The sequence below is a fragment of the Schistocerca cancellata genome, chromosome 2, assembly GCF_023864275.1.
Source record: "Schistocerca cancellata isolate TAMUIC-IGC-003103 chromosome 2, iqSchCanc2.1, whole genome shotgun sequence".
Classification (NCBI taxonomy): Eukaryota; Metazoa; Arthropoda; class Insecta; order Orthoptera; family Acrididae; genus Schistocerca; species Schistocerca cancellata.
In genome coordinates, this window is record NC_064627.1 from 153,903,590 (window position 1) to 153,931,460 (window position 27,871).

Consider the following 27,871-nt stretch of genomic DNA (forward strand, 5'->3'; position numbering starts at 1 on the left):
CATATATGAGAAATTACCCATGGAAGCCATGATAGCACCTCCATCTACAGTGATTAAACGTTGACTAAATTTTTTTTCTTTTTCGTTTTCTTGATAGTACTACTCTCACACTGTCACTTTAGCAGCATTTATACACAGTGAAATACGTCTGGAAGCACGTTCCATCTGACACCCTTTTAAAAATCTAAATTCCTTTTAGCAGCTGTTGTCTCTCGTTCACCGTTCACAAGTCGTTTATTCTATCACATTTTAAAGACAAATTTGTATGTAATGGATATATCGTAGTGCGATAAAAAGAACAATTTTTACCGGGATATATTGTTAGCTCTGAAATTCAGTGCCGTCCAACAAAACGTGTGAAATTTTCAGAAAGTAGGAATATATTTTTACTGTGGGTAATACACTAGAAATTTCTGCCTAGTAACACATTTATCTAAATCGTCAATTTATTCTGGGCACTTTTCTTCTTGTTTGGGCTGTGCATTTGGATCCCACTCCACGAAGCATCGTGTCTCTCGATCTCAAATTTCCACACATCGACTTGAGTTGAGCGTTCTGTAGCTATTTCTTGGTGTATACTACGAATTAAGAAATTTTTCTTCTCATTGGCAAGCTTTCATCAAACTAAAAGTAACGCTACTCGAAGCTGAAAATGTGTTTATTCATTTTGGCACCGTATAATGGTAAATTGCAACACTGTAGTCGTCAAATGACGATGATGATAGTGAATAAGGCAAATCGATATCTTTTACAATTAAAGGTCATTCTATAGGGCCTAATGTCTTAGATGCACTTCGAGTAAATAATCTCATGGTGATAGATTTATTTTACACGCCCATTAGTGATAAACATTGCGCTTAACTGTAGTGTTTGCAATGAAATCATATAAATGAGGTAGATACGACAGCATAACGAATTTAATTAGTGTATTATATTCCATTTTCACATTCTGAATCAATAGCTGTTACCCTTCGCAAAATTGGAAATGAAGGACAGTAAACACCTTGCATGTCACATTCAGTTTATCCTATGGTCGATGACCCAAATACTAGTTACTAGTTTGAGGAAAATGACTAATGGAGTAAACGGAGATACAAGCAGCGTTATCGACTTCGATAGTGAGTCTTAGTGCATTGCAGGAGCGCTGCAATGTAATTTTATTGGAAACGCCCCTAGAAAATTGTTACGGGTAATGGATAAGACTATTCTTGAAGTTTCGAGGGAATATCTGGCAAGATAAACCATGAACCAAACAAGAACAAGAGTCTCGTCGTTGAAGTGTTGACGAACAACTAAACTGAAGTGTGCTGGTGCTCCATTGTGCAAAATCATGTTATTGTATTACTAAGCGCACATTTTGCATCAAAATATGTAGAGTGCTCTTCTGGAGTTACAGATAAGTATGTCAATTAAAGCAGTGTGGCAAAGAAAACGGTCTAAGTGGGTGGTAGTAAATAAACTATGCCCAAATGAATATCCTGTTCTTGCAGTAGGACCACTCCAAGAGGATTTTCCGCAGTCGACAGATGTCGATGGTGTAGATTTATGCTGCCACTAAAGGTGAAGAGAGAAATCCCATAACTACGATGGCCTGTTGCGTGAAGCAGAGAAATAAAATCCTTCTCATGGAGGACATTTCACTGCCAGTAATCCCTCCACGTTTTGCTGGTGATACAAACAGTGTAGATTGTGATAAACACAACCCAGTCCTGTAGCTTAGGCCGTGCTGTCTGCCCATGTTGCTGGAGCTTCTGCTGGGGTAGAAATGGTTGCTCCAGAGCCATGTTGTTCATCTCCATTAATGATGTGAGTAGGCTGTTTAGGTTTTTATGTTGGTAACGCCACGTAGCGCTCTATATGAAAATCACTGACTGCTGTTTAGGTTTCTATGTTGGTAACGACACGTAGCGCTCTATATGAAAATCACTGACTGCTGTTTAGGTTTCTATGTTGGTAACGACACGTAGCGCTCTATATGAAAATCACTGACTGTGCTGTGTGAAAGCTACGGTTGGTTTGCATTGTTGGAGTATATGCTATTGTACTGTTGGGCAGTCGGCTGTCAACAACGCGTAGCGTTGCGCAGCTGGAGGTGAGCCGCCCGCAGTGGTGGATGTGGGGAGAGAGATGGCGCAATTTTGACAACGGACGATCTGGATGTGTGTCCATCAGAAAGAGTAAATTTGTATATTGGATATCATGGACTGATATATATATATATATATATATATATATATATATATATAATGACTTTTGAACACTATTAAGGTAAATACATTGTTTGTTCTCTATCAAAATGTTTCATTTGCTAACTATGCCTATCAGTAGTTAGTGCCTTCAGTAGTTTGAATCTTTTATTTAGCTTGCAGTAGTGGCGCTCGCTGTATTGCAGTAGTTCGAGTTCAAATGGTTCAAATGGCTCTGAGCACTATGGGACTCAACTTCTGAGGTCACTAGTCCCCTAGAATTTAGAACTACTTAAACCTAACTAACCTAAGGACATCACACACATCCATGGCCGAGGCCGGATTCGAACCTGCGACCGTAGCGGTCTCGCGATTCCAGACTGCAGCGCCTAGAACCGACGGCTACTTCGGCCGGCTAGTAGTTCGAGTAACTATTTTGGTGAGGTAAGTGATTTGTGAAACGTATAGGTTAATGTTAGTCAGGGCCATTCTTTTGTAGGGATTATTGAAAGTCAGACTGCGTTGCGCTAAAATTATTGGCTGCCAGTTTAGTGTTGATCAGAATAGGTAAAGAGCGAAATGTCTGAGTACGTTCAATTCTGCTCAGCTGTTTGAAAATCAAATAATGTAAGAGGTTTATCAGCACAGTAATTCATTAATTTTTTCTAAGGGGGCGTTTCATATGGCGACCCATATCCGAGGATACCTCACTGGAATCTTCTGATTTTTCCTTGTAGTTTGTGTAATTAGTGTAGCTATTGTTTATAGCTAGCTGGTAACTATAGAGAGAATTTCCTTTGCAGTTGTAGTTTTTCACTGTTGTACAGTAAAACAGTTGTGGCATCCATGTAGATTTGCACAAAGTATTTCGCAACTGCGCTTGCAATTAACGAGATATTATTTTCAATGCTATGTTAATGTGTTTTCTTATTTTCCTCTTCATATTGTGCTTTTCTGTGCTATCGTGTGAAATATTGTGACAATAATGGCGTGTGATAAACGCAATACTAGGCTCCAAAGTAAACTCAGAAATGACAGTGAAGGTGAAAGCAGTGTGTTAGCGCCACCGTGTAATGAATTAACTAATGTTCAAAGTAGTAATTTGGTAATTGTTCATAGGGAAATGGAGCGGGCTGCAAATAATGGTGTAGACAGTGAAACAATTAGTGAACAGGGAAGCATTATCGATCGATCGGTCGGCAACAGCTCGCCTCAGGAATCCGAAATGACAGGACACAATCTTGCAAATACTGTAGATTCAGGTTTTGTGTCCTCACCGTTTTCTCAAATAAGTCAAGACACATTTTCTGCTTCTCAAAATGCGAATATTGCCGGTTCAAATACACTGCCGAATAGCACTAAGGAAGATGTTTCAGACACCAGTGCATTGTTATTACAGTTAATGCAACAAATGGAACCAAGGCTACAAAAGTTAGACTCAATGGAACTAAATCAGAGACAAACACAACAAAAGCTTCAAAAGTTAGACACAATGGAACAAAATCTTCGAAAGTTAGACACAATGGAACAAAATCTTTAAAAGTTAGACACCACTGAGATACATAACATTGAATCGAAATGTCAAAACAAATTTGTGAGCACTTTCAAACTATTTTTTCGCGCTATGGAAATGCATTACAGAATCACGAAGCAGCCATAAAAGAACTGCAAACTATTGTTCATGAAAATCATGAGACCTTGTGGGCTAAAATTGACTGAGTTGCATCTACCGATTCGGTTACGCTACTTTCTAAAACTCAGGAAAACTTAAAGGACACAGTAGATACTCTGAAAATTGGATCAGAAAGACACATGGAGGAAATTAGTTCATTATCAGAGAAAGTAGTCGAACTTTCGGATCAGCTAAATAATTTATCTACGAAGGTAGATGATAATCTGAATGACACAAAACCGGTAATCTTTAATGACACAGAAGGGTACGAACAAATTAGGAAATTCAAACAAAATCAGAATCAAATTAATACGCAACACCAAAGAGAAATCCGGGAAGTACAAGATCAGTTGACACAGGTAATACAAGAATTACATATTTCAGAGGACACTCGCGCTCCAATACGGGAAGAGGGACATAGAAATACGGAGCAGCCACAAAATAATAACACAGGGCACTTCGGAAATTATGAAAGAAATTGGCTAGGTACACCGAATTTTGAGATGGAACCGCCGAAACGACGTAACAATGACCAACATGCGAATCGCCGACATGATGATTTTGACTATAAGCTGTTTATTACTACACGTAAATTCAAAACATTTAAGAATTCCGGCCACGACGTTCATCCACAAGCGTGGCTTCATCAATTCTCTCATTGTTTTCCTCCCAACTGGTCATTAGAGCACAGATTAGAATTTATGTGTGGCTATTTAGAGAATGAACCAGCTGTAAGAATGCGATCGGTCATTCACGATTGTCACAGTGAAGGAGAATTTTATCATGCCTATCTCTCAGCATATTGGTCTCAAGCTACACAAGACCGAGTAAAACATAGCATCATAATGATGAAACATTTCGAACAATCTGAATTTTCTAGTCTTGTGAAATATTTTGAAGACATGTTGCACAAGAATCAGTACCTGTCAAACCCATACAGCCCCTCAGAACCCATCCGCATTTGCTTAATCAAATTACCTGAACATTTACGACATATTATCTTGGCAGGACGTTGCAAAGACGACATTGGAGCTTTTCAGGGAGTCTTACAAAAATTGGAAATTGACACTGACAATCGCGGGATGCGAAAACAAGAACACAACAATTACAGGTCACATCCGTCACAATTCCGTGACGACATAAATAATAAAAAATGGTTCAAATGGCTCTGAGCACTATGGGACTTAACATCTATGGTCATCAGTCCCCTAGAACTTAGAACTACTTAAACCTAACTAACCTAAGGACATCATACAACACCCAGTCATCACAGAAATAATAACTGGACATGACAAGGCTATGCTTACAACGCAAATCGTGACCAAAACAGACACCACACGTATGACAACCGTTGGCAGAGTAAAAATAGTTACAGAGAAAGATCGCATTTCCGTAGTAATGAATATGACAGAGATAACCGTAGAAACAGACAACATGGAAACCAAAACAATTATTATCAAGGGAGACAGAATAACTTCAGACGCAACAGTTCAGCTTGCAGTTACGATTCAGGGAGAAATTCTCCACCACGTGACCGACAAGAAAGAAATTATGAAATCTACCGACATGATGGCAGACGATATAATTGTAACGACAGACCTGAATTGCATCATAACTGGTGGGATTCAAACAGGGCAGGGCCTTATCGTCAAGGTGAATTTGTAGAAGTTAGATCTCCAAATCCCAATAACGACGCGCGACAACAGAGACAATAGGCAATGACTCACACCGCAGGCAGCCATGTGCGCCGGCTGGGTCAGAGAAAAATTACATAGACGCTAATCTTGAGAAAAATTTTAGCATTCCTTACCGATGTATACTGCATGATAATTGCGTTCAAGTTGAAACTCTGAGTACTATGAAGAGTAAAGGATTGCACCACATTTCAAATGTAAAACCGTTTATTAAAAGATAATCTGCTTTTTAACTGAGTCCTTGCCATAAAATTTTTCACTTCATGCTACTAGTACAATTTGTCACACTGAGAAACTGTTAACATGCAACAATGTTTTGAAGTTAACTATCCAGTCTAGAACCTAGGGAACATATTTAGACAGTATTTATGAGTGCATTGTTATAGTGAACAGACGACACAGTGTTATTGTGTGTGTATATTCTTGCTTGCTATTTGCCTGATTACGTAATGACTATAAGGCTCACATACTTAGAACATATACTGGAACTGCTAATGAGATTTTAATATAACATTTTGGTTTACTTGAAAATACATTCTGGATTTAAAGTACTTTCTGAGAGATACCAGATGACACAGTGGTTAGTTTATTTGACAGCTACACGATTATATCACGACGCTACTAATGAGTGACAAAATTTATATTATTGCTTTTGCACTGTATCTGTTTTATATCTGCACAGTTTTTCTCTATTAGTCAGGATATTAAAACATGTTTTAGTAGTAACTTTTGTGCTATAGCTACAATGAGACAGCCTTACCGTAGCACAACAATACGTTACAGCACAGTACTTTCTTCATCACGGCAATAAGTGTAGTAACTAAGATATCTATACGCAAAGCATTTCACTTTTGTTTATGATGAGGTGAGTACATTGACTTCAGCAGAACTTTGCTTACAGAGGACGATAACTACGACACTTCCACAGAATTATCTTACAGCAAGACGCACATTTACCGTTACAGGACACGCATTTGAGTGATTAATTTTGTACTTAAAACATTTATTTATAAAGATTTTTGAATCACAAAGATACTAAGAACGTTTTCGGTGATACATTTCATTCCATTGCTGTAATCTGTAACACCTGAGGGTATAATTACATTAATCCTCCAGGGGATACACGCTTACTTTGCGTACCATGTGTTTGGCAAAGCACAAGGAGCCCTAGCTAATATGGTATTTGCTTATACAACTTTACACATCGGTACCATATTTCTCTAACACAAAAATTACACAGCTATCTGATCATTTAACTGAAAGAGACAAACATTTTTTTTACTACATCAGTGACAGATGTTTACGCAATTACACAGTTAGGTAACTTCACACTTAGTAAAATTGTATTTTGTCTGTACTTTGTGAACTGTTCATATTTTTCCTGAACCATTGTGATATTATGAGAGCTCTGAATGATGTATTTGGTATGGGATCATGATTTTTAAAGTACGTTTGAGGTAGATGACACTATTTAAATGAGCAGAGAAATTTTTTTTAGGTTCTGAAATTATTGCAGAAAGCTACGACGTTTTTGAGATTTGACTGGGGTGTTATGATGTTACTATTTCGATGACGATGTGTATTATGCTGTTGAGGTATGTTTATGATCAATAAGACGATGCTATATGAGGAATTTGATTATGCTATGTATTTATTATGATGAAATGTTGAAGACGTGTTGATGAATATGTATATGTGTGATACGGTAAGGAATAAGCAGTACTGGTTAGGGACTCTGATTTATGAAAAGGATGTTGGAAATGAAGAAACGTACTTTAAGCGTTATGAAATGTGTGTACATACACGAATGTTAGTTACCACAATGCTGACAAAACTTTTTGGACTCTGTTATATATGAGATTTTTTGCCTACACACTTCTTATGTAAATTTCTAACCTTTGAATTTTTTATTTTATATAAGTCTGTCACTTTAGTGGAAACTGCTGCTGTAAATATTTCAGTAAAGAACGTAGATGACCTTGACGTAATGTGCTGTGGAGGCTCATCTGAGCGACAGTCACCTGGAAAAAAAAGCCATTAGTGTGTGCCTTCCAGAGGCACAGATGGAGAACAAAAGAGGCCATTATCCTCGCTATTGACATTTCTTTGTAGAAAGCATCGCAAATACGACACACTCAAACTTGAAAACATATGATTACACTGTGGAGCCCTTCATTTATGATATTTACTAAAATGTCTAATGAAATGATGAGAAACATTTTTACATCTACTGTCTTTCTAGTTGAGAGATTTTTTTACTGCCATTGGAGACGCCATTTGCCTAGTAAATGACCTCAATTATGTACACCCATGTTGTTGTTGTTGTGGTCTTCAGTCCTGAGACTGGTTTGATGCAGCTCTCCATTCCACTCTATCCTGTGCAAGCTTCTTCATCTCCCAGGACCTACTGCAACCTACATCCTTCTGAATCTGCTTAGTGTGTTCATATCTTGGTCTCCTTCTACGATTTTTACCCTCCACGCTGCCCTAAAATACTAAACTGGTGATCCCTTGATGCCTCAGAACATGTCCTACCAACCGATCCCTTATTCTAGTCGAGTTGTGCCACAAACTTCTCTTCTCCCCAATCCTATTCAATACTTCCTCATTAGTTATGTGATCTACCAATCTAATCTTCAGCATTCTTCTGTAGCACCACATTTCGAAAGCTTCTATTCTCTTCTTGTCCAAACTATTTATCGTCCACGTTTCACTTCTGTACATGGCTACACTCCATACAAATACATTCAGAAATGACTTCCTGACACTTAAACCTATACACAATGTTAACAAATTTCTCTTCTTCAGAAATGCTCTCCTTGCCATTGCCAGTCTACATTTTATATCCTCTCTACTTCGACCATCATCAGTTATTTTGCTCCCCAAATAGCAAAACTCCTTTAATACTTTAAGTGTCTCATTTCCTAATCAAATTCCCTCAGCATCACCCGACTTAATTCGACTACATTCCATTATCCTTGTTTTGCTTTTGTTGATGTTCATCCTATACCCTCCTTTCAAGACACAATCCATTCCGTTCAACTGCCCTTCCAAGTACTTTCCCCGAGGTCGGCTTCTACCAGTATTTCTATTCGTCTGTAAAGAATTCACGTTAGTATTTTGCAGCTGTGACTTATTAAACTGATAGTTCGGTAATTTTCACATTTGTCAACAACTGCTTTCTTTGGGATTGTAATTATTATATTCTTCTTGAGGTCTGAGGGAATTTCGCCTGTCTCATACATCTTGCTCACCAGATGGTAGAGTTTTGTCAGGACTGGCTCTCCCAAGGCTGTCAGTATTCTAATGGAATGTTGTCTACTCCCTGGGCCTTGTTTCGACTTAGCTCTTTCAGTGCTCTGTCAAATTCTTCACACAATATCATATCTCCCATTTCATCTTCATCTACCTCCTCTTCCATTTCCATAATATTGTCCTCAAGAACGTCGCCCCTGTATAGATCCCCTATATACTCCTTCCACCTTTCTGCTTTCCCTTCTTTGCTTAGAACTGGGTTTCCATCTGAGCTCTTGATATTCATGCAAGTGTTTCTCTTTTCTCCAAAGGTCTCTTTAATTTTCCTGTAGGCACTATCTATCTTACCCCTCGTGAGATAAGCCTCTACATCCTTACATTTGTCCTCTACCCATCCCTGCTTAGCCATTTTGCACTTCCTGTCAATATCATTTTTGAGACGTTTTTATTCCTTTCTGCCTGCTTCACTTACTGCATTTTTGTATTTTCTCCTTTCATCAATTAAATTCAGTATCTCTTCTGTTACCCAAGGATTTCTACTAGCCCTCGTCTTTTTACCTAATTGATCCTCTGCTGCCTTCACTATTTCATTCCTCAAAGCTACCCATTCTTTTTCTACTGTATTTCTTTCCCCCATTCCTGTCAATTGTTCCCTTATGCTCTCCCTGAAACTGTGTACAACCTCTGGTTCTTTCAGTTTATTCATGTTCCATCTCCTTAAATTCCCACCTTTTTGCAGTTTCTTCAGTTTTAATCTACAGTTCATAACCAATAGATTGTGGTCAGAGTCCACATCTGCCCCTGGGAATGTCTTACAATTTAAAATCTGGTTCCTAAATCTCTGTGTTACCATTATATAATCTACTGGAAACCTATTAGTATCTCCGGGATTCTTCCATGTATACAACCTTCTTTTATGATTCTTGAACCAAGTGTTGGCTATGATTAAGTTATGTTCTGTGCAAAATTCTACAAGGCGGCTTCCTCTTTCATTCCTTCCCCCCAATCCATATTCACCTACTATGTTTCCTTCTCTCCCTTTTCCTACTGACGAATTCCAGTCACCCATGACTATTAAATTTTCGTCTCCCTTCACTACCTGAATAATTGCTTTTATCTCGTCATACATTTCATCAATTTCTCCAACATCTGCAGAACTAGTTGGCATATAAACTTGTACTACTGTAGTAGGCGTGGGCTTCGTGTCTATCTTGGCCACAATAATGCGTTCACTATGCTGTTTGTAGTAGCTTACCCGCACGACTACTTTTTTATTCATTATTAAACCAACTCCTGTGTTACCTCTATTTCATTTTGTATTTATAACCCTGTATTCATCTGACCAAAAGTCTTGTTCCCCCTGCCACCGAACTTCACTAATTCCCACTATATCTAACTTTAACCTATCCATTTCCCTTTTTAAATTTTCTAACCTGCCTGCTCGATTAAGGGATATGACATTCCACGCTCTGATCCGTAGAACGCCAGTTTTCTTTCTCCCGATAACAACGTCCTCTTGAGTAGTCCCCGCCCAGAGATCCGAATGGGGGACCATTTTACCTCCGGAATATTTTACCCAAGAGGACGCCATCATCATTTAACCATACAGTAAAGCTGCATGCCCTCGGGAAAAATTACGGCTGTAGTTTCCCCTTGCTTTCAGCCGTTCGCAGTACCAGAACAGCAAGGCCGTTTTGGTTAATGTTACAAGTCCAGATCAGTCAATCATCCAGACTGTTGTCCCTGCAACTACTGAAAAGGCTGCTGCCCCTCTTCAGGAACCACACGTTTGTCTGGCCTCTCAACAGATACCCTTCCGTTGTGGTTGCACCTATGGTACGGCTATCTGTATCGTTGAGGCACGCAAGCCTCTCCACCAACGGCAAGGTCCATTGTTCATGTGCATACTTACCGTTTAATAGCCCTCGCAACATTGTAACAGGTAGATTAGTGTGTTAGAAGTACAGTACCAATTGTTATGCCATGAGTTTGACTTCCGTTTTCGTCAGCATTGTTATTAAGATAGCACTGATCGCTTTTCTGTAATAACACAACATTTCTAAGCGATAGAAATTTTGTGAATAAAAATTACTCGTCTTTTAAAATGGTTTATTTAAAAACCAAATGTTTTACCAATGCTGTTACTACTAATTGATATTTCGTTTTTTTCACCCTGTTATCAATAAATAACAAAAAACACCTGTTATATCCGAGATCAAACAAATAAAAAAGTTCTCTAGCACTAAAATACCGGCATTGGTTTCAACTCGTCGGTTTTTCCCAGTTTGACATCAGTGACAGCATTCAACGACTTCCAACAGACTTTACACCTAATTCGAACGTTTTATAAACTTTCTCTCGCTTGGTTGCTTAATGTCAGATATTTAACACATTAACTGTTTTGCAAAGTAATAAGTCGTTCAAAGCTGTTTTACACATGTGAGTTGGATTCTTTAAATACTCATGGGTGCTGATCTGCATTGATATTCGCACGACGTGCACATGCCCTTGATTGACACTACTAGATCGCGTGTTCTATTATATTTATGATGTATAATGAATGTGAGTTTAGCGGGCAGCTCTAGAGACAATAACAGATAAGAGAAAAATAATTACTCACATTAGAAACACATCTGTTTTCGATTAATTTTTGTAAATAGTGTGTATTTCTGTCCCTTTGTTAGCTATTATGAACATTACAGTGCAATTTATTTTCCTTTATCAGAGAATGTAGGGCATCCATCTGCATTTACGCCAGATGGTATCTGCCCTGTCGACTCATTTCCGCCGACTTGCAAAGAGGTCAGTCAAGACAAGCCGCTGAGTGCATTTATGCGTGATGTGTCTCTCTATTTCCCTCTGTTTATGCACACTGTCTGATAAATGTGTTCTGTTGATGTAGGGGCAGCAATTAACTGTTTTCCTGCAATCCCTCAGAGTAAATGTTCTATATTGCAACGGCATTCCTGGGTTCTGAGATATACGGGGAAGATACGCTAGGTATTACATACTACTAAAAATATTATTTGCGTTTTAGCAGCAATTAATTCAGATAATAGTTTCGTTGTGAGGTCCGTAATGATCCTGAGCCAAGTGTTTGCTAGTCACAAAGTCATATGTGATGGATAAAGAACACGAGAGTTCCTTTCTCTAATGATGATACTGAGAACCAGCAACTCTCTGAAATAACGACAGCAAACGGGTACGGAGACAGAACAAATAAATGGAATATTGGCTTACGATTGATAAATAGTACAAGAGTACAATCAAGGATTAACCTAAGAGTTACATGGAAAGTAAGAAGAAAAAACCTCGTATGTAAGGATAGTATATGAATTTAGGATGCTGTTTTACTGCATGCACCTGGAATAAGTAGTGAAACTAGAGGTACAGACTGTGAGCAGTGGTACGAGCGTGTGTGGGACCAAAGGAAGCCAGCAAGGCAAGTCAGACTCGAGAGAAATGTAAGTGCAAACCACGCTTTTTATAACGGAAGGACAGTTGAAACAACAACGGAATTCCGAAGAAAAGAAAGGGAAGAGCTAGGGAGGAAAACCGAGATGGCAGACCAAAATCACGGCACTGAAAGTTGGAAATATTGTTGTTGAGCACGATGAAGCTGTGGCCTTTATTCTGAAAACTGGTTTGATGCACCTCTCCGTGCTAATCTGTCCTTTATTAGTTCTTTTATGTTTGCATATCTACTGAAGGATAAATCCATTTGAAGCTGTGTACTATAGCCGAAACTGGGCCACTCTCTACAAGTTCACGCCTACCTCCGCCTCCACCCCCCCCCCCCCCCCACGCACACAGATTAACACTTACTTCCCACGAGTATCAAAATCCCCTATCCCCTATGGTGATGAAAGTCATGGGATACCTCCTAACATCGTGTCGGACCTCGCCGTAGTGCAGCAGTACCTCATGGCATGGTAATGAAGTCCCCAGCAGAAATATTGAGCCAAGCTGCCTCTATAGCCGTCCACAATGGCCAAAGTGCTGCTGTCTCAGGATGTTGTGCACGAACTGACCTCTCGATTAAGTCCCATAAATGTTCTATGGGTTTCATATCGGACGATCCGAATTGTCCAGAATGTTCTTCAAACCAGTCGAGAACAACTGTGGCCTGGCAACATTACATCAATGTAGGGGAACCTGAAGTTCATGAATGGCTGCAGATTGTCTCCAAGTGGCCGAACATAACCAGTTCCAGTCACTGATCAGCTCAGTTCGACCAGAGGACCTAGTCAGTTCCACGTAACCATTATGTAGCCAACACGAGCTTTCACAGCGCCTTGTTGACAACTTCGACCCATGGTCTACAACCAGCTCTTACGAATAGAATTCGGGGTTTCTCTGACTGGGCCTGGTATTCCGGTCGCCTAGGGTCCATCCAATACGGTGACATAATCACGCCCCAGAAGAGTCGCTGCAGACAAAGTAGTACTGTTAGCAAAGGCACTCGCGTCGGTCGTCTTCTGCCAGAGCCAATTAACGCAAAATTCCACAACACTGTCGTAACGGTTACATTCGCCGTAAGTACCACATTAGTTTCTACGGTTATTTCACGCACTGTTGCTTGTCTGTTAGTACCGATAACTCTAAGCCAACGCCGATGCTATCGGTCGTTAAGTGAAGGATGTCGGCCACTGAGTTGTCCGTGGTCTGAGGTAAGGCCCGATATTTCGTATTCTCGGCGCACTCTTGACACTGTGGATCTCGGAATACTCAATTCCCTAGCGAATTCGAAAAAGGAATGTCCACTGGTGTTGTGTCAGTGGTGAGTCCGAGTGCTGGCACAGTGAGTTGGCTTGACAGCATAGATTCGAAGTTCTGTCTCATAATTCAGAGTGGCCCGTGGCATGTCAAGTGCGCGTCCTACCAGTCTATATCTTCTTGTAATCATATTACGTTTTCTATCTATCTATCTATCTATATCCGAATCCCGCTCCAGCTACTGCCGGGTCTGGGTGCTGACGAGTCCTCTCCATTTGGCTCGGTCCTCCCACCACTTTTCTTCCTCCACTTGCTGCCAGGTCACACCTCTCCTTTCAACAGATATTTTCACTCCCATTTTCCACCGTGTTCTTGGACGCCCTCTAGGTCGTTTCCCATCCATCTTTAGTTCTTCCATAATTTTGGGGAGTCTCTGCCCATGCATCCTCTTAACATGCCCATACCATCTTAATCTCTTTCTTTCAATTTCTTCTCTCATACTTTCTTGTTTGAGGTCCTTTCTAATCTCTACATTCCTTACTCTGTCCATTCTTGTTTTTCCCTTAACTGCTCTGAGAAATTTCATTTCCCCTGCTTGCGGTCTGCTCCAGTCCCTTTCTTTCATTGTCCATGTTTCTCCACCATAGGTGACAATAGGGAAGTAATAATTCTTATACATCAGGAGTTTTGCTCTTTCTGAAACTTCATTATTCCAAATCAGATGTTTTATTGTTTGGTAGAAATTGCCTCCCTTCTGTAACCTCCTATTAATTTCGTTAGTTATTCTTCCATCCCTAGATATTTCACTCCCTAAATAAGTGAAACTTTCTACCACTTTGAGGGGTTCTCCATTCAAGGTAATATTTCCATTGATTCCTTTCTCTCTTCCAAATACCATTACTTCACTCTTATCTTTATTTATTCTTAATCCGTACCTTTTCATTATTTCCTTCCACGCATCAAGCTGTAACTGTACATCTACCTCTTTATCACCCCATATTACCATATCATCTGCAAAAATCATCTTTTTGTCTTTTTCTTTTACTATATCTTTAACTGCCCTATTCATTCCCTCCATCACAACATTAAAAAGCACAGGAGATAGAATACTTCCTTGCTTAAGTCCTTGTCTTATTTCGAAGTATTCAGAGTTCCCAAATGGTGTTCTAATTCTACAATTGTGGCCTCTGTCTTTATAACATTAATGTATCCATCTTCTATATCTATCTTCTTCAGTTCTTCCCAGAGTCTTTCCCTGTCAACTGAGTCATATGCCTTTTCTATGTCTATAAAAACCATTATCACCCTTTTGTTATACTCCCAACTTTTTTCCATCAGTTGACGGATAGAAAATATCAGGTCAATTGTGCTCCTTCCTTTCCTAAACCCATGCTGTTCTTCACTCAGCTCCTTTTCTGTCTTTTCACTTATTCGATTTAGTAAAATTCTTTCAAAAATCTTGGCTGTATGACTCATGAGGGTTATTCCTCTGTAGTTTTTACAAAGTCTTTTATTGCCTTTCTTGAAGATGGGAACAATGTCTCCTGTTCTCCAGTCGCCAGGTATTTTACTATTTCTCCACACGCTTGATAGTACTCTATACAGCCACTGCATTCCCACTGGACCTGCTGCTCTTATCATGTCCACTGATACTTCATCAGGTCCTGGGGCTTTCCCCCCATTCATCTTCTTCACAGCTTTTTCCATTTCTTCCTGTGTAATTTGTCCTAATTCTGCTTCCCAACTTCTCTCAATTTCTCCATTATTTGTTGTTTCCTCATGTACCTGGTCCTCAGCGTTTAACAGCTTCTTAAAATGTTCTTTCCAGAGATCTTTTATATTCCCTGGATCTTCAATAATGGTACCGTCCTCTGTTTCCATCTTTACTGGTACTTCAGAAGCCTTCCTTTTATTTTTCATCTTTTTATAGAACATTTTCTTATTGCTCTTCACATCTTCTTCAAGTTTTTTTGTAAACTCTTCCCATGCCTTTTTCTTTGCTGTTTCCACTATTTCTTTGCACTTCTTCTTTTCCTCTATATATCTTTTATGGTCTTCGTCATTTTTAGTTTTCCACCATTTTCTCCATGCTCCATTTTTTCTTCTAACTGCTTGGATTGTGGTATCATCCCACCAACTTGTCTGTCTTATTTTTTCCTTTCCAGATGTTCTGCCACATACTTTTTGTGCTGCTTCGACTAAAGTGTCTTTGAATAAACTCCATTCTTTTTCTACATCGCAGAAAACTTCTTTTGGAAATTTTTGTGTTATTAATTTTCTGTACTTCTCAGTACATTCACTCTCCTTCAATTTCCAATCCCGTATCCTCGTCACTTTCTTCTGTGTTCTATTTTTCACACACTGATTCATTTTCCATTGTCCCACCAGTAATCTATGGTCTCCATCAGCACTCACACTTGGAATTACCTTCACATTTGTTACTTTCTCTCCCCATTCCCTATCTACTAGAATATAATCAATTACACTCTTCGTTCTTCCATCCCAACTGTATCTGGTGATAACATGACTTTCTCTCTTCATAAACCAGCTGTTTACTATTTTCATTCCATTTCTCTGGCACAAATCCAGGAGTCTTTCCCCTTCTTCATTTCTACCTCCATATCCAAAACATCCCAATACTTGCTCAAATCCCTTTCTGTCTTTGCCTACCTGTGCATTAAAATCTCCCATCACTATATTAGCACTCTCTATATGGATTTCTAACACATTTTCAAAGTCCATCTTCTCTTCTTCGCTACATCCCACTTGAGGTGCATAAATCTGGATTACTTTTAGTGTTTCTTTTTGGAATCTCAGGTTTAAGATTATGATCCTGTCTGATATATATCTCACATTTTCAATACAGCTTTGTACATTCTTATTCACCATCACTGCCACACCATTTCTTCCAGACCTGTTATTCTCACTCCAGTACAGTTTTCCTCCTCCTCTCAAATTCTTCTCACCTTTTCCCTTCCACTTTGTTTCGCTTAATCCCAATATATCTAACTTCCTCTCTGTCAGTACATCTGTCATTTCTTCCATTTTTCCATTGAGGGTTAATATATTGAGGGTGCCAATATTTAGGTTATTTTTTAGTCCAGTTGGTTTCTTCTTCTTGTACTGATGAGTAACATCAGGTCTCCCATCATTTGCGTTTTCTACTTACGTTTTCTACTTGGCTTTACGTTTTCTACTTGGCTTAATTCAACACTTCTTCACTGGTCATGATTGACGCATGATGTCTTCAGGATTCTTCTTTAACACCTGGTTCCAAAATCTCCTATGCTGCCTGTATCTCTAACGTTTAACTCCAGTGTCCATATCCAGGAGATTATATTAGTAATAGCTTTTATATATTTATTTATGCATTCTGAGTCATCTATCTAATAACTGGATTGATGCGGCTCACCACAAAGTTCTGTCCTGTACCAATGTTTTCATCTCAGAGTAGCACCTGCAACCTATGTCCTAAATTATTTGCTGGATGTATTCTAATCTCTATCTTTCTCTACAGTTTTTACCCTCTACAGCTCCCTCTAGTATAATGGAAGTTATTACCTGATGTCTTAACAAATATCCTATCACCCTATTCATTCTTCTTTTGGCGTGTTCCTTACCTCAACATCCCACCTGACTTCCGACATTCTTCTGTAGCACCACATCGCAAATGCTTCATGTCGCCTGTGTTTCGGTTTTCTCACCGTCCATGTTTCACTATCATACTACGGTGTACTCCAAACTTACATCATCAGAAATGCATATGTTAGATAGTAGTAGGGTTCTGTTGGCCAGGAAAGCGCATTTTGGCTGCGTTGGTATGCTTTTTGCGTCTCTTTTGCTCTTTACGTCATAGGTTATTTTGTTGCCTAGGTAGCAGATTTCCTTTACCTCATCTGCTTCGTGATCACTGATTCTGATGTTAAGTTATCGGTATTCTCATTTCTGCTACTTCTCATTACTTTCATCCTTCTTCAATTTACTATCAGTCGATATTCCTTACTCATTCCGCTCAACAGATCCTATAATGTGATTCTTCAATTTCTCCAGGCGTATTTCATGACGAAATAAATCTCGGGTGAACAGCCTGGTGTGAATGTGCATAGGGCACAATATTTCGGCAATCGACCACGTTGCCATCACTAGGTGTGTTGATGTACATCAGCGCACCTGATGATGGCAACGTGGTCGATTGCCGAAATATTGTCCTATGCACACTCATACTAGGCTGCTCACCTGAGATTTATTTCGTCAGATCCTAAAATTCTTCTTCGCTTTCACTGAAGATAAAATTGTCATCAGAGAATATCGCCGTCGACATCCTTTCACCTCTAATTTTAATCTCATTCCTAAAACTTGCTTTCGTTTTCGTCATTGCTTCTTCGTAGTATAGACTGAAAAGTCGAGGCGAAAAACTACATTCCTATCTTACACCCTTTTTAATCCGAGCACTTAGTTCTTCCTCTACCACTCTCATTGTTCCTTCTTGGCTCTTGAACGTTGTGTAGTGTAGCGGCACCACCGTTTAAAACGGGATATGGTTGGCTTGGTGCAATATTTCGGAGCGCACAAGTTACAACCAGTCAGGGGCCTGTTGACAGCAAGTTACACTACCATCGGTTGCGAAGTAGAATGGAATCCACAGGGCCGTAGACCCGCTGAAAACACACAGCGTTTGCATGGCGCAAGCTACAGGCAGAAGGAACCTACTGGCCCAACCCAGAGGTTATGAGTACATGACTTGGAGCAGTGCGTTGGCAAAACAGAGGTGCACAGCCGCATATAAATAGGCTCTGGTCCACTAACAAAGTATTCAAGTGTGGCAGTCCTCCTGCATGGCGGGGCATGTCACACCACCGGCTACACGAAGCAGCAGATGGGGCGCCAGCGTTACAGGCTATGGCAGGTCGCTGATTCGATGCTCTGAGGCCAACGCGGGGTCCGCAGCCAGCCAGTGGCAGGCCACGCCACAGCTCGCTACTGTGGGCAGTCTTGTTGGTTCCCAACACACACCGGAGGCATTCCGAGGCGAGGGCCGCAGATACAGACGCTGTATCGTGGGCACTTGTTGTCACCGCGATCTTAGCCACACCGACATGGTAGCTGCGAGCCACTCCCAGTGGGAGGCGCTGAGGCGGCAGGGACAGGGGCCGCTGAGTTGACTGCCAGCGCATCCTGACGTCACAACTCCTCGGCCATACAACGCCGACACTCAGCAGTGCACTGTACGGTTTGCTGGGGCAGCCATTCCGCGCCAAGTGGTTTCGCAGACAGTGAAGTGGTGTTCTCAGCATTGCAGGACCCGGTGTTGCAGACCGAGGGGAACAGGGGCACTGTAGCGCGAAATAATAAATCACTTGGGAAACTTGGACGAGTTTTAATAGATCGTATCCTGACAGTTTCCATCCTTATCCTACATCCCATTACACCAGCTTTTCCCTATAGCTTACCCCTACTCTTCTCAGAATATCAAACAATATGTACCATTTGACATCGTTGAATGGCTTTTTCAGGTTGACACATCCTATGAACATGTCTTGATGTTTTTCGGTCTTGCTTGAATTATAAATCCCCATGTCACTACCGCCTCTCTAGCGCCTCTTTACCTTTCCTACAACAAAACTGATAGTCATCTAACAGTTCCTCAGCTGTATTATCCATTATTCTGTATATTATTCTTGTCATCAATTTGGCTGCGTGAGATGTTAAACTGACTTGCAGTACTTCTCTGACTTTCAGTCCTTGTAATCATTTGAATTAGGAGGATGCCATTTCTCCGAAAGTATGATCATATATACGCTACACAACAAGCGCAGTAGTCGTTTTGTTGGTGCTTCCCCATGCCCCCCACCCCTCACATCCACAGTGATTTAATGAATTCCAATGGAATGTCATCTATCCCTTCTGCTTTATTTAATCTCAAGTCTCCAAAAGCACTTTTAAATTCCGATTGTAATGCTGAATCTAGTATCTCTGTCCTATCGACTCCTTTTTCTTCTTCAGTCACGTCATCTGATTAGTGCTCCCCCTCATAGAGGCCTTCAGCACTCTCTTTCAACCTATCCGCTCTCTCCTCTGCATTTGACAGTGGAGTTCCTATTGCTCTCTTAATATTATTACACTACTGGCCATTCAAATTGTTACACCAAGAAGAAATGCAGATGATAAACGGATATTCATTGGACAAATATATTTTGCTAGAACTGACATGTGATTAGATTTTCACGCAATTTGGATGCATAGATCCTGAGAAATAAATACCCAGGACAACCACCTCTGTCCGTAATAACGGTCTTCATATGCCTGGGCATTGAGTCAAACAGAGCCACGCCTGGGCATTGAGTCAAACAGAGCTTGGATGGCATGTACAGGTACAGCTGCCCATGCAGCTTCAACACAGTACCACAGTTCATCAAGAGTAGTGACTGGCGTATTGTGACGAGCCAGTTCCTCGGCCACCATTAACCAGACTTTTTCAATTTGTAAGAGATCTGGAGAATGTGCTGGCCAGGGCAGCAGTCGAACATTTTCTGTATCTAGAAAGGCCCGTACAGGACCTGCAACACGCAGTCGTGCATTATCCTGCTGAAATGTAGGGTTTCGCAGGGATCGAATAAACGGTAGAGCCACGAGTCGTAACACATCTGAAATGTAATGTTCACTTTTCAAAGTGCCGTCAATGCGAACAAGAGGTGACCGAGACGTGTAACCAATGATACCCCATACCATCACGCCAGGTGATACGCCAGTATGACGATGACGAATACACGATTCCAATGTGCGTTCACTGCGATGTCGCCAAACACGGATGCGACCATCATGATGCTGTAAAAAGAACCTGGATTCATCCGAAAAAATGACGTTTTGCCAAAAGTGCAGCCAGGTTCGTCGTTGAGTACACCGCCGCAGGGGCTCCTGTCTGTGATGCAGCGTCAAGGATAACCGCAGCCATGGTCTCCGAGCTGATAGTCCATGCTGCTGCAAACGTCGTCCAACTGTTCGTGCAGATGGTTGTTGTCTTGCAAACGTCTCCATCTGTTGACTCAGGGATCGAGACGTGGCTGCACGATCCGTTACAGCCATGCGGATAAGATGCCTGTCATCTCGACTGCTAGTGATACGAGGCCGTTGAGATCCTGCACGGCGTTCCGTATTACCCTCCTGAACCCACCGATTCCATATTCTGCTAACAGTCATTGGATCCCGAACAACGCGAGCAGCAATGTCGCGATACGATAAACCGTAATCGCGATAGGCTACAATCCGACCTTTATCAAAGTCGTAAACGTGATGGTACGCATTTCTCCTCCTTACACGAGGCATCACAACAACGTTTCACCTGGCAACGCCGGTCAACTGCTGTTTGTGTATGAGAAATCGGTTGGAAACTTTCCTCATGTCAGCACGTTGTAGTTGTCGCCACCGGCGCCAACCTTATGTGAATGCTCTGAAAAGCTAATCATGTGCACATCACACCATCTTCTTCCTGTCGGTTAAATTTCGCGTCTGTGGCACGTCATCTTCGTGGTGTAGCAATTTTAATAGCCAGTATTTTCTAGATGCTAAGGCAGTTTTTTCGACAATCACTTCATTTTCGGTTTCTTCACCTTTTTCATGCAGCCATTTCGCCTTGCTTCACTGAATTACCTAATTATTTATTTCTGTATTCCGTAATTTCTCTGCACATTCCTGTACTACCTTCTCTCGTAGATCAACTGATCCTCTGTTACCCATATTATACTCAGAGATATCTTCCCAACTTCCATGACTGCTATTCTTAGATATGTCCATTCCTCTTCAACTAAACTACCGGCCGAGGTATTCACTATCGTAGTATCTATAGTATCAGAGAACTTCAAGCACACCTCTTCATTCCTTACGATTTCCGTACTCCCCTTTTTGCGCATTGATTCTTCATGTATAGTCTCTTGAAGTTATTTTAGTATGACTTGAGACTGCATCTGCTCCTCGGTGTGCCTTACAGTCTAATATCTGGTTTCGGAATCTCTGCCTGACCACGATGTAATCTAGCTGGAATCATCCCGTATATCCCGGCCTTTTCCAAGTGCACCTCTTTCCCTTATGATCTTGAACAGACTATTCGCCACTACTAGCTGAAAGTTATTACAGAACTGAATTAGACTTTCTCCTCTCTCATTCCTTCTGTCAAGCCCTTATTCTCTAGTAACCCTTCCTTCTACTCCTTTCCCTACAACAGCATTTCAGACCCCCACGACTCTTAGACTTTCATATGTCTTTACGTACTAAATTACCCCTTCAAGACCCTCATATACGTTCTTTATCTCTTCATCGCCTGCTAGCGACGTCGGCATGTACACACGTACCATTGTTGTCGGTGTTGGACTGCTGTAAGTGCTGACGAGAACAACTCTGTGATTGGATAGTTGACAGTACCACACTCTCTACCCTATCTTCGTATTCATAACGAATCGTAATTCCGGTATGGCATTTTCTGCTATTTATGCTATTACTCCAGATTCATCGGGCCAGAAATCATTTTCTTCTTTTGATTTCACTTTACTGACTCCCTATGTCTATACTGAGCTTGGGAAACTGTTGCCTGGAAGTATAAGGTAATGGATCGATTCCGAAAATACGAGGACTATCCGGAAAGCACAGCGTGTATCAAAAATGTTTTATTTTCAACAGTTATCTGCACGCTACACCGACTTCTCTACATCCAGTCTCTGTATGTCCATCTTTTCAGAGATTGTTGCTGGAACTGGCTGTTCGGTACAGGATGTCAAATCAAACTGAAAGTTTATTTGGCTATTAGTTTTAGCAACTGACTATGTCATCTTAAGGGCCCTGATCGACGTGTAGAAAGATTCCACACCCCGGTTCTGGTCAAAACAGGGGTCAGCAATACTACTATTAGTAGATTTCGGCTTGCTATAGCGATCACTTCAACCGTCATATTCCGAGTGTTAGATGAGCATGTTTATGATGATGGAGTAGTAAATTGCCGAAACTGGTTGCCAAATAAAATAAGTTTTTAAATTAGACGGGTGAAAGGTGTTTGATTTGACATCCTACTTCTCTATATTGTTGCTGCTTCGACTAAGGCATTTGTCGTAGCATTGTACCAATTTTCTAATAGCCTCATCACAGAAGGCAGCCGCCTGCGCTTTCTACCAGTTCTCTACGCTGATTTGCAGCTTGTTATCTGTGCCAAAATGCCCTCTTCATAGTCTGCAGTTTACGAAAGATCGAGGAAAATCGGAGGGAGCCAAGTCCGGACTGTATATTGTGAGTGTACAAATAAATCCCATAGAATACGCTGCGTGAGCATCCTCATTGCCATTGCAGTGTGCGACCGGCAACTGTCATGAAGAAGAAAATCCCTGACAGCTATGTTGTGTGGGCTTCATGAAATAAGGCGAAATATGTCACAAGCATTCATACTTTTTGGAAGACATTATTTTTAGGCATCATTAAGGGCTCACTGTGGGCTCATAACTATAAAGAGCGACGTGACACGATCGACATGAATATTAGAGACGCTATCCAACACATCTATGCAAGGCTTTATCGAATTTTCGTTGTCATTTCCATTTCGAGTTCGATCGGGCCTTACTTTCCAGCCGCGCAGGATTAGCCGAGCGGTCTAGGGCGCTTCAGTCATGGACTGAGCGGCTGGTCCCGGCGGAGGTTCGAGTCCTCCCTCGGGCATGGGTGTGTGTGTTTGTCCTTAGGATAATTTAGGTTAAGCAGTGTGTAAACTTAAGGACTAATGACCTCAGATTTCACAGACATTTGAACATTTTGAACTTAATTTCCTAATAGACTTCATACTTCTAGGAGATAATTAAGGATGACAGCAGGGAAGATTCAATACTACTTTATTGTACACGTGATCTACGTTTCACGACTAATGAAGGGCAATGCAATGCTTGAGAAACTACGCTATAATTGTAAAGGACGGGAATGCAGCCGAACTCCTGAAGAAGATAGTAGTTACGGTGACAAAGGAACGCAATGTGTTGTTGACTTAATATGGACCCAAGGAACTACATCATAAGACCGGAATTAACTCACTTATAAATAGGGTGAAACCGAATCCACGGAATAGCCTTCGAAATTTGTTCGGACGTAACCCGTGAATATTTTGGTTTAATGGAGTCGTAATTTCTGTGAAAATACTTTCGAATCAGTCCAAAAGCTTTGTAAAGTAATTGTTACATTCATGATCCGCATTAAGTTTTAAATGAAAAACACGAAATATTGTGTTTTAGAAGTAGCTGGATTGCTCAATTATTCTGCGATCGTGAATATTAAATGGTGGATGTCCTAGAAGTCTTTTCCTGAATACAAACATTAATACGGCATAAAATTCGACACACACACACACACAAATACTTTTCTTCTTTTATTGCATGTGACATATTCATGTTTTTGTGGACATACATACTTACATGTTCTTTGTTAATGTGTCCAGTGACGTAATACCAGCGGAATCCGACAACATTTGCGAACACACGTTCTCAAATCAGAAGAAAGCTCAATGTGTCCTGTGGCGTCACAAAACGGAGTCGCCAAAAACAAACCAGAGGAAATTTCAGATGGCATACGAAAAACAGCCGCCAGATGTTAAAAGTATCAAGCTGTGGTACCGTAAGTTTAAGGAAACAGGAAGCTTATCTCCATAAAACAGCCAAGCCTGGGCCTAGTGCGCAGACATTTCAGATAACGGGAGGCGCCTCCGTTGGAAGAGGTAAGAAGTCAGTCCGCAACTTGAGCTGCAGATTCCGAAGACATCAGTGCACCGTATCCTACACGAGCGACTTCTTTTCGGTGCGCACAAATTCCAGATCGTGCAGTCCCTCCTACCAACGGATTCCGGTACTCGTTTAGACTTTTCTGTTGCGTGCTGGCTGAAATTGAGTAAGATGGTGACTATCTGAAACGTGCCCTTTTCTCAGATGTGGCCACATTTCATTTGAACTGTCTTGTCAGCCGACACAGTACTAGGATCTGTGGTTCCGAGAATCTCCACGCTGGTTTCGAGAATCTCCACGCTGCGCTCCAGATCGTCAGAGCTGAACTTGTGTTGCTGTCTTACGCACGGTAAGATCACAGCCAATGAATTACTTGTTGTGCCACATATTCAGGGCATTTTCTAACAAGATGGTGCACCACATCATTGGGGGTTACAAATTCGTGCCTATTTGGCTGTGAAATTTCCAGAAAGATGGATCGGGCACCACCACGGTGTCATCAACGGGCCTCCGCGATCACCGGACGAAACACCACTGGATTTCTCTTTTTGGGGTTACGTCAAGGTGTTTTTCCAAACACTAGTGAACGACGTCGCAACATTATTGGACAAAATTACTGACGTTACTACATCCGTCGCTTAGGAAATGTTGAACAACACCTTAGTGGAATTGGAATATCGCTGGATATTCTTCGGGCAACAGAAGTAGCAAAAGTCAAAATTTATTGTGTGTGTGTGTGTGTGTGTGTGTGTGTGTGTGTGTGTGTGTGTGTGTGTGTGTGTGGTTGTGTGTGTACACAAAAATGTTACCTACCCTTCAGGATGAAAGATACGTGTTTTTTTCTGCATAATGTATGTTTGTAGTCAGGGAAAGAGTTCTGGGACACCCTGTATTTTCCGTGAGCGAGTCTTGTTTGCTCTGGTGCATCGGATTTTGTTAAAGAAACCAACGAGCAAGTTCCATATAATTACGAAATTTAGTAAATAAGTAAATAAATTTAGTAAAAATGTCAATGTGATAGCCGTCATGACTACTGAACACCTGACGTCCAAGCTGTCTTATTGCGATAATGAAGCAACATCACCGACATTTCCTAACTATAGGCTGAAAGAGAAATATACTATTAGTTTCAGGAAAGTGAATAAGCACAGTTCAGTGTATCTACTTAGCCGTACTTATTACTGTCGAAAACAGAAACAAACAAAATTACATGCATCCGTACAGACAGAGGCTAGGAGGAGAACAGATAACGAACAAAGTGACAAGAGAATGTAGCAAGACAATAACGATATTTCCAGAGTTATCAACAGTGTAAGCCTATAGACTATGCAATTCTCTTTTTATTATAAGGGAAAATCTTAATTGTACACGTAAAACTGTGTCACAAAAGAGAACAGTAATAGGTAATTCAGCATAGTGTCATGGTACCTTACTTCCAACGCTCTCAGTGAACTCATACACGAGATGCATTTCGGCCTACTTGAATGCAGGCTTGAAGGCTAAATGTAAAGCGGGCACTGCTGTTGTCAGCGTCAAGAGTGAACGCAAGAAGTTCGTTTCCAAACAAGCCACAACGCTTATCGTCGACATTATAACTGTTGTTAAGGTAAAGGTACATAAAAAATCAAACGATCTTACGTTACCACCGGGGGCTAAGTCACGTATTCGGACTGTTGTGTAGATCGGCTTGCTCGTGGTGTATTAGGTTTAGCCACTCCGAGGTGGACGGAGAAGCTGTGACAGTGCAAACAAATTACTCACAGACAAACATACACTTTATTGCGTTGTCATACTTAACTAATGTAGGACTGCAGCACGTTGGGTGTGCTTGTGGACAGATACAAATAAGCAGTGGTCTGTCAAGCCACGCGTTACTGAATGCAGTGTGAACGAGACGTTGTCCGTTCTGGGGGCCACACTGCCAATCCTTCTAATATACACTTGTCTCTAAGCGAAGGCTATAGGCGACTCCACTTGTAGATTAAATCTCACAGGGTGATCCGCACTAAGAAGTGTAGATACGAATACCATCCGTGGAACACAGTACCAGAAATGTCCTACATCAACGCCGAACATGAACCCTCAGTTCCTGCGTGTGGCTGCCATTTATCACAACGTGGAGATCCATATCCTTGGCAGCGGCTGATTGCTGATGGGGCCGCGCCTGTGGTGCCAGTCGGTAACTGTCTCAGCGCGCCACCTCCGGTTGTATCCTTGGTGAGGACGCAACAAGTAGAAAATATTCCTAAACATTGTCCGAAATTTTGTCGGAGGAGATGGGCTGGCCCTGTGTTAAGAAGATAGATTCAGTGTGTTGCTCCGATCCCGGAAGGATTCTGCATCCACATCTAACCAAGTCCCGTTGCTGTATTTGGCAGAAGGTACTTCGATAACACAGCCACATCAACATTTGCTCTCCCAGTCGTGAATAGTGCTGAAGGAATGACTTTATTTTCCTTCTTTATACTTAGTAACTAGCACTACGCAAATCGATTCCGTGTCCTAACACTGCAAACATGCTTCTAAGCGTACACAAATTTAAACAAATAGATGAATAAAATGATAACGAAATACCATGAAAGGACCACGAACGTTAGTCGGCATGATCTCATAGGCATATAAATGAATCTTAAGGATGGTTTTGACGAAAGTAATGGCAACTTTATTCCAGAGCAACTAATTGGAAACAGGGAGTTTAGAAGAGTAACCAGTTTAATGTCGGGAATAAAATAGTCTTTGCTCATTGCGCTGCCGTTCAGAAACATAGTAGACGTTACCAGCAAATTAAAAGGCTTGGTGAGATAGTGACTGGCAAGGGGCGTTCCTGCAACGGGAACATACACTCCTGGAAATGGAAAAAAGAACACATTGACACCGGTGTGTCAGACCCACCATACTTGCTCCGGGCACTGCGAGAGGGCTGTACAAGCAATGATCACACGCACGGCACAGCGGACACACCAGGAACCGCGGTGTTGGCCGTCGAATGGCGCTAGCTGCGCAGCATTTGTGCACCGCCGCCGTCAGTGTCAGCCAGTTTGCCGTGGCATACGGAGCTCCATCGCAGTCTTTAACACTGGTAGCATGCCGCGACAGCGTGGACGTGAACCGTATGTGCAGTTGACGGACTTTGAGCGAGGGCGTATAGTGGGCATGCGTGAGGCCGGGTGGACGTACCGCCGAATTGCTCAACACGTGGGGCGTGAGGTCTCACACAGTACATCGATGTTGTCGCCAGTGGTCGGCGGAAGGTGCACGTGCCCGTCGACCTGGGACCGGACCGCAGCGACGCACGGATACACGCCAAGACCGTAGGATCCTACGCAGTGCCGTAGGGGACCGCACCGCCACTTCCCAGCAAATTAGGGACACTGTTGCTCCTGGGGTATCGGCGAGGACCATTCGCAACCGTCTCCATGAAGCTGGGCTACGATCCCGCACACCGTTAGGCCGTCTTCCGCTCACGCCCCAACATCGTGCAGCCCGCCTCCAGTGGTATCGCGACAGGCGTGAATGGAGGGACGAATGGAGACGTGTCGTCTTCAGCGATGAGAGTCGCTTCAGCCTTGGTGCCAATGATGGTCGTATGCGTGTTTGGCGCCGTGCAGG